This window comes from Leucoraja erinacea, chromosome 5 (assembly GCF_028641065.1).
Source record: "Leucoraja erinacea ecotype New England chromosome 5, Leri_hhj_1, whole genome shotgun sequence".
In the NCBI taxonomy this organism is placed as follows: Eukaryota; Metazoa; Chordata; class Chondrichthyes; order Rajiformes; family Rajidae; genus Leucoraja; species Leucoraja erinaceus.
The window spans coordinates 92,144,846-92,154,334 of record NC_073381.1 but is presented as its reverse complement, the minus strand read 5'-3'; positions in this window follow the sequence as shown (position 1 = coordinate 92,154,334).

Below are 9,489 nucleotides of genomic sequence, written 5' to 3'. Positions count from 1 at the left end.
AGAAAAATACACAATTAGAAAACACATGTCCATGGTACCACAAGAGGTGGCCCATGGTGTTCCGTTGCCGAGGTAGGATAAGGGTTGTCCAGGTCAGTCCAAGACCCTGATAGTTGTTGGAAAGTAATTATTCCTGAACCTGGAGGTGTGGGAATTCAGACATCAGTATATTCTGCCTGATGGTAGCAACACGGCCTGGATAGTGGGGATCCTCTGATGATATGATAGATGCAGCCTTTTTGAGGTAGCACCTTGTGTAGATGCTCTCGATGGTGGCGAGGGCTGTGATGGACTGGACCAAGTTCACCATTCTCTGCAGCCTCAGGTTCCTGGGTGTTGGAATTGGCTTACCTGGCCACGTTACAACCAGTCAGGATATTTTCTGCAGTGCATCTGTAGAGGGTTCCCAGAGTATCCGATGACGAGTCAAATTAATTTTATATCACTAAAAATGTAGAAATACCTCGATGCTTAATTCATGATTACATGATGGCGGAATGGACTTGATGGGCCAAACAGCCTTCTTCTGGTCCTATGACTTCTGAACTTGCACCTATGTGCAGGGTCCAGTGCAGGCCGAGGAATTTTAAGTTGATAATTCTCTCCACCGTAGGAAACGGCCGTGTGGTCATTGCGGTGGATGCAGGTGCGGATAGACGGCAGTCATCGTGCTCTTCTTGGGCACCGGCACAATAGATGTCCCTTGTACCGGTGGGAAGCTCAGACAGAAGCAAGGTGTTTAAGAATTAAACAATATAAAAATAAAAGAGAAGAAATATAACATAGCACAAATGAGCAGAAAGCCAGATGATCGGGAACTTTTAAAGAACAACAGAAGATAAAAAGGCAACACGGGGAGAAAAGATGAGGTAAGAAGGTAAGCTAGCCAAGAATATAAAGGAGGATACTAAAAGCATTTTTAAGTACATGAAGAGGAAAAAATTAGTTAAGACCAAAGTTGGACCCTTGAAGACAGAAACAGGCGAATTTACTATGGGGTACAAGGAAATTCCAGAGAGTTATGAATCTGTGGAATTCTCTGCCTCAGAAGGCAGTGGAGGCCAATTTTCTGGATGCTTTCAAGAGAGAGTTAGATAGAGCTCTTAAGATAATGGAGTCAAGGGATATGGGGAGAAGGCAGGAACAGGGAACTGATTGTGGATGATCAGCCATGATCACAGTGAATGGTGGTGCTGGCTTGAAGAGCTGAATGGCCTACTCCTGCACCTATTGTCTATTGAATAGTCCAGAAAGTAGGCGTGCACAAGTCTTTCGCACGTGGCCAGATAAATTCACCCTCGAGTGACGCTCTGATGTCGGCCTCAAGAGACAGATTGGCTGATTCTGATTTTGATCAGACAATCAAAATTATTTTATTTCTATTTTTGATCGGATTTTACCTTGCACTAAACATTATTCCCTTCATGTATCTGTACACCGTGGATGGCTCTATTGCAATCATGTATTGTCTTTCCACTAATGGGTTAGCATGCAACAAAAGCTATACAGTGCACCTCGGTACATGTGACAAACTGAACTCAACTTAACTCTTGATTAGTACAGGTGTCAGGGATTCTGGGGAAAAGGCAGGAGAATGGGGTTGAGAGGGAAAGATAGATCAGCCATGATTGAATGGCGGAGTAGACTTGATCAGCCGAATAGCCTAATTCTTCTTCTCCTTGAACGTATGAGACTGAGGTCACAGGATCATCAGGAGCAGGGCGTTTAGACTCAACGTGTCAATGTTCTCCCTTTCAAAGCATCCAGCTGATTACAAATCTCCCAATATATCCCGGGCTTCTAGTTGGGGAAGATTATTTTTACAGGTACACACCCAAGGGTGCTTTTCTTTAGGATGTCAGTGATGGCTGCGGCAGATTAATTTGGGTTCGCCAATGAATCTGTGGAATGGCCCAGCACACCGATTCGAAGCAGTCCCATCTGTGGTCCCCCCTCGTCTGCCTGCCATGACCCGCACTTCGCAATCCTCTTCCGTCTCCGTCCGTTTCTCTTCCGTCTCTGTCCCTACACAGCAAGCAACACAGCCAGATGGTCCCATATTCCCAAGTGCGCAAGGGATGGAGTGACAGGCGTTCCGGATGGCGGATGAGCAGTGCGAGTGTGTTGCAATGAAGGTGCCCTGTATCAAATAACCACGAGGAATAGATGCACAGTCTTTTACCCAGAGTGGGGGAAATCAAGAACCAGAGGACAAAGGTTTAAGGGGAAAGATTTAATAGGAACCAGAAGGGCAGCTTTTTCCACTTAGAGGGTGGTGGGTGTATGAAACAAGCTACTGGAGGAAGTAGTTGAGGCATGCTCCAAAGTAACATTGAAAGGGCACTTGGGACAGGTATATGGATAAGAAAGGTTTACAGGGTTATGGGCCAGACGCAGGCAAATGGAACGAGCTGCCAGAGGTAGTAGTCACGGCAGGTACTATAACAGCATTTAAAAGTCGCTTGGGCAGGTACATAGATCGGAAAGGTTTAGAGGGTCAAACACGACTAACTGAGATGGGGCATCTTGGACGGCATGGATGAGTTGAGCTGAAGGGCCTGGTTCTCAACCGTATGTCTCAATGACTCCAAGATTGCAACGAAATAATTTCTTGGAGAACAACATGCTATAGATGGACATACATTACTATCATCTACTTCACCCCAATTAGTTTTTAAGTGTACATTATATTGAAAAATCAAGTAGCCTAATGCAAGGCTAGCCAACATAAGTATTGCTGATGATGTTAACGAAGGCTTGAAGCTGGTGCGACCCACCCAATGATCAATAATTGTGCATTTTGCAGATGATTCGCAATTCCCAACTGCTCGTCTAGAGTAATTTCCACTGAACAACAATTGTATCCAACAAGTACAGTACTCACTGTCTGAGCACAGAAAGTGCTCATTCTCTACATCTATTATTAAGCAGGAAGAAGAACAATGTCTTCAGCTAATGCAAGACCAGACGACAGGCGGGCGAGAACCGACAACAGATACATTTGTCCATTCTGGGTGCATCAAAAAGGAAGCTTCTGTTTGAATAACGAGCAAAGTCACGCAAGGAACAAGGGCCATTGTGTGCGGCAGGAACAATGACAGCCTGCTGGTGCAGACCACCGCTCATAGTTATACAGCACGGAATCAGGCTCTTCAGCCCAACTTGCCCATTCCAACCAAGATGCTCCATCTACACTAGTCCCAACTGCTCATGTTTGGCCCATATCCCTCGAAACGTTTTCTATCCATGTACCTGTACGAATATCTTTTCAATGTCAAGAGTGTTTTATTGTCATATGTCCTAGATAGAACAATGAAATTCTTTCTTGCTGCAGCACAACAGAATATGCATAGTATGATATGACAAATGAGAGAGAGAGAAAAGCCACACACACACACACACACACACACACAAACAGTGCAACAAAACTAATAATAGTCTATTGTAGTTCAGAGCCTATATGAGGTTGTAGTGTTTAATAGCCCGATGGCTGTTGGGAAGAAGCTGCTTCTGAACCTGGACGTTACCGTTTTCACGCTCCTGAACCTTCTTCCCGATGGCAGTAGTGAAATGAGTGCGAGGCCAGGATGGTTTGGGTCTCTGATGACGTTGGCTGCCTTTGTGGCAGCAACACTGATAAATCCCTTCAATGGCTGTTATAGTACCTGCCTCAACTACTTATTCTGGCAGCTTGTTCTATTTACCTACCACTCCCCCGTGTGGAAAACTTTGCCCCTCGAGTTCCTCTTTCCCCTCTCACCTTAAATCTATATCCTCGGGCTCTTGATTCCCCTACTCTGGGTAAAAGACTACATTCACCCTATCTATTACCCTCATTTTTTTTACACACACTCTCCAAGATTACCCCTCAGTCTCCAACACTCCAAGGAATACAATCCTAGCTCTACCCAACCCTATAGCTCAGGCTCTCAAGTCCTGGCAGCAGCCTCGTAAATCCTCTCTGCTCTCTTTCCAGTTTAGCAACATCTTTCCACTTGCAAATAGTGTTGGCTTGGGTCAGTTTGTGCCATGCCAGCTTCCTGTAAAAAGCAGCGCAGCAGCTTCAAATCCATAGAGACACATTAATGCCTTTACTTCCTCAGAAGTTTGGAGGCGATTAGGCATTTTGCCAAACACTCTACCGGGCTTCAACAAGTGCACGGCAGCGAGCATACTGCTTGGTTTGTAAATTTGAATGCTCAAGAACGAAGGGAGGCTGCAGAAGGTGATGGACACAGGTACTGACCTCCCCACTAGCAAAGGTATCTACTGGAGGTGCAGCAATTTGTCAAAGACCCGCACCACCCTGGCTACACTCTCTCCTCGCTGCTCCCATTGGGAAGAGAGCACAGGATTCTGATAACCATGACCTCAGGGTCAAGGATAGATTCTCCTCATCAACCATCCGGCTTCTGAACCACCTTGTACATCACTTACCTCGACAATGAACTAATGCGGTTGCTCTACATCAAAGGTTCCCAACCTGGGGTACATTTACCCCCAGGGGGGGAAATTTCACCTACCCAGGGGGTAAATTCATTGATTCTGGATTTGTACTGTCATTGACTGACTGTGCATGGTTCTGGTATCTGTTCATCATTAGTTGTTCATAAATAAGTGAAATAACATTGTTATGTGCTATTGAAATTGCCAGGGGTAAACGGGATGAAAAAGGTTGGGAACTCCTGCTCGACATACTTCTGCACCATTGTGAATAATTACTTAGAATAATTGAATTGGTGTATGTTTATTGCTATTACATCTTGCGTGCATAAAGCTTAAGAACTTTCCTCACCAGTGTTCACCATTACTTGCCAAGCTTTGTCCTACCTCAACTATCTTCCAGCTTTACGCCCACAATCAGTCTGAAGCAGGCTCCCGATCCAAAACGCCACCTACCTATGTTCTCCAGAGATGCTGCCCAACCTGCTGAGTTGCCCCAGCACTTTTGCCTTTTTAAACAAGGACTTCCTTCTTTAGTTCATATCCAGCGCATCTGACAAATAAGCACTCGGGATGCAATTTTATTGCAATCGCAAGATTGGGCGAGAGTGAGAGTGGAAGATGTTCATCGAATTTGTGGCCCGTGCTCAATTGCACATCACTAGGAAGATAAGTCAATGGTTCTTTATCACCGCATGTACCGATATACAGTGAAGCTCAAGTTTAACCAGAAGACCAACCACAATTCTTCTATCAATACCACCAAAAATTAAAGCCATTCCTTTCATATTAGCTTGTGGGCAGCTGAAGGACAATAAAAAGTGCTAAATCTGTTCACACATCACTCTTGTCTTTCAACAATTAAATCTACGGGAAATAGTTTGAAACAAAGGTCGCTACATAAATGCAAGTCATACCAGAGGGCACTGTCGCAGTTTGGTTACCTCGCTGTTGCCATCGTGAGATGTCACAAACTAGGAAGCATAACCTTAAGATGGGATGAGTCATTGAAGGGATTGACAGGTGCTGCTGCCTCATCAAGGAAGCCAATATCAAAGACCTAGACCACCCTGGCCACGCTCTCATCTCACCCCAACCTTCTGGTAGTATAGGGATCTAAAAATGAAGCTTCAAGAATAGCTTCTTCCCAACAACCATCAGGCTCTTGAACATTTCATTCATTACACTAGCCTCAACTAGGAACTTCGATGGACTGTCTTTTGTTTTTGTGTGTTCTCATTATGTATTATCTGTGTGTATTGTGTTTGTAGGCCTGTTGCACTGCTACAAGTAAGAATTTCATTTTCCCCTTGTTCGGACATACAGTGCCCTCCATAATGTTTGGGACAAAGACCCATCATTTATTTATTTGCCTCTGTACTCCACAATTTGAGATTTGTAATAGAAAAAATAAAGTGCACATTGTCAGATTTTAATTAAAGGGTATTTTTATACATTTTGGTTTCACCATGTAGAAATCACTGCTGTGTTTATACATAGTCCCCCCATTTCAGGGCACCATAATGTTTGGGACACGTGGCTTCAGAGGTGTTTATAATGCAGGTGTAAGAGAGTTCTCAGCACCTAGTCTTTCCATCACCTTTAGAAACTTTTATTGCTGTTTATCAACATGAGGACCAAAGTTGTGTCAATGAAAGCCAAAGCAGCCACTAGGAGACTGAGAAACAAGAATAAAACTGTTAGTGACATCAGCCAAACCTTAGGCTTACCAAAATCAACTGTTTGGAACATCATTCAGAAGAAAGAGAGCACTGGTGAGCTTACTAATCGCAAAGGGACTGGCAGGCCAAGGAAGACCGCCGCAGCTGATGACAGAAGAATTCTCTCTATAAAAAAGAAAAATCCCCAAACACCTGTACGACACATGAGAAACACTCAAAAGTCAGATGTGGATTTGACAATGATCACTGTCTGCAGAAGACTTCATGAACAGAAATACAGAGGCTACACTGCAAGATGCAAACCACTGGTTAGCCGCAAAAGTAGGATGGCCTGGTTACAGTTTACCAAGTAATTAATTAAAAGAGCAACCACAGTTCGGGAAAAAGGTCTGTGGACAGAAGAGATGAAGATTAACCAGAGTGATCGCAAGAGCAAAGTATGGAGAAGAGAAGGAACTGCCCAAGATCAAAAGCATACCACCTCATCTATGAAACGCGGTGGTGGGGATGTTATGGCCTGGGCATGTATGGCTGCTGAAGGTTTTGGTTCACTTATCTTCAGTGATGATACAACTGCTGATGGTAGTAGCATAATGAATTCTTAAGTGTATAGATCCTATCTGCTCAAGCTCAAACAAATGCCTCAAAACTTATTGGCCAGTGGTTCATTCTGCAGCAAAACAATAATCCCAAACATACTGCTAAAGCAACAAAGGAATTTTTCAAAACGAAAAAATTGTAAATTGTTGAATGGCCAAGTCAATCACCCGAACTGAACCCAAAATGGCCTTTATTAAAATCTGACAATGTGCACTTTAACCATATGTGATTTTTTCTATTACAAATCGCAAATTGTGGAGTAGAGAGGCAAATAAATAAATGATGGGTCTGTTCCAAACATTGTGGAGGGCACTGTATGACGACCAAAACGTCACCGGTCTTTTACAGGTTTGTTTCCCCCCCCCCCCCCCCCCCCCCCCAATCAATCTGAAGATGGGTCCTGACCAATCTAAAGAAGGCTCCCCCAGAGCCGCTGCCTGACCCGCTGAATACTCCAGCACTGTGTCCCTTTTTTTTGGTAAGCCAGCATCTGCAGTTCCTTCTTTAAGACAGTTTGATTGTAACTCCGCTTAATAATAAAAAAAAAACTAATGTGAAGCAAGTATGAATTTTGACTTGGCTCTTGATGTGTTTTGATGGTAAGAATATCTCATTGAATATAAATGCACACCTCAATGACGGGAAGATCTGCATCATGATCTAATTACTCATAACAGCCGAATAGAGCTATTCACAACGCACATGCCAATATTCACACATCATGATGTGTTTACTTAATTTCCAGTAAAGTCCCCTCTTCCGCCCAGAAGTGTAAAAATATCCTATTAGTAAATATTAAAATGTTAAATAAACAATACCTCTTCGCTGTGGGCCGTACGACCCATTCTGACAACTATTTCTCAACCTTTATCGTCTCCAACACCCTCACAATATGCACAACCCTCTTAGGTATATAAAATTACAAGAGGCAGAGATAGGGTACAAAGCCAGAACGAAGCCAGGACCCTGGATCGCGCTGCCAGGGGTGGTGGTGGAGACAGCTACGATAGTAGTGCTTACAAGACTTTTAGATAGGCCCATGGATATGCTGGGACTGGGGGAGTGTGGATCACATGCAGGGAGAGGAGACTTGTTTAATCTGGCGTCATGTTCAGTACAGGCACCGAGGGCCAAAGGGCCGAAGGGCCAGTTTCTGTGCTGTGACGTTTTATGTACGTTATTGACGACCCAAAAACAGGCAAGCACATAGGAAAAAATGACTTTGTTGCACAGGTGAAAATAAATCTTTAGTGGTTGTATTACAACACTATTGCTCATAGACATGCACACTACTCACACGTCAAGTGTGTATAATTGTCATATATATATATATACACCTGAAACAGAGCAATTACATTCTTACTTGCTGCACCTTTTAGATAGACACATAGATACACAGAAAATAGGTGCAGGAGTAGGCCATTCGGCCCTTCGAGCCTGCACCGCTATTCAATATGATCATGGCTGATCATCCAACCCAGTGTCCTGTACCTGCCTTCTCTCCATACCCCCTGATCCCTTTAGCCACAAGGGCCACATCTAACTCCCTCTTAAATATAGCCAATTAACTGGCCTCAACTACCCTCTGTGGCAGAGAGTTCCAGAGATTCACCATTCTCTGTGTGAAAAATGTTTTTCACATCTCGGTCTTAAAGGATTTCCCCCTTATCCTTAAGGTGTGACCCCTTGTCGTGGACTTCCCCAACATCGGGAACAATCTTCCTGCATCTAGCCTGTCCAACCCCTGTAAGTTTCTATAAGATCCCCCCTCAATCTCCTAAATTCTAGCGAGTACAAGCCAAGTCTATCCAGTCTTTCTTCATATGCAAGTCCTGACATCCCAGGAATCAGTCTGGTGAACCTTCTCTGCACTCCCTCTATGGCAATAATGTCCTTCCTCGGATTTGGAGGCTCAGCGATGTAATAACATAATAAATGCACAGAATATAGTAAATAATCAGCAATACTAGGAAACACGAACATAATACTGTAAAACCATTACTACACAGTATAACCATAACAAAGTCCACAGTAGGGTCGCCCACATCTGCAGTTCGAGCCCGCTAGTTGCAGCAAAGCTTGCAACAGTTTTGAGTTTTGCCAAGTCTCAATTTGCGACCAGCCTTGGATAGTTTTTACACTCCATATTATAAGAACATCTAGGGTATATTTATACCTGTAAATTACAGATGATCAGATGAGTAATGAATAATGAATAGGATAGACACAAAATGCTGGAGTAACTCAGCAGGTAGGACGGCATCTCTGGAGAGAAGGAATAGGCGACGTTTCGAGTCATATAGACTGAAGAAGGGTCTCAACCCGAAACGTCACCCATTCCTTTTCTCCAGAGATGCTCTTTGACCCGCTAAATTACTCCACCTTTTTGTGTCCATCTTCGGATTAAACCAGCATCTGCAGTTCCGTCCCTAAATAATGACCCAACATGGATTAGCACCTTCGAGACAATTAAAAATCAACAACAGAAAAGGATCAAAGTAGAAAATCCAATGATCAACATAGGATACTGAAGAAGGGACTCGACCCGAAACATCGCCAATTCCTTCTCTCCAGATATGCTGCCTCACCCGCTGAGTTTCTCCAACATTTTTTGTCTACCATAGGATACTTCAAACATCTCACCTACCCCAAGTTCTCGATTCGTTTCACAAGCCTCAGTTCAATTCAAATATCCAGCTTTCACTGTTTACCGCCTCGCAGTCAACAAAATTAAAATTGTGAAGAGAGTAATCGGATCGTCAAC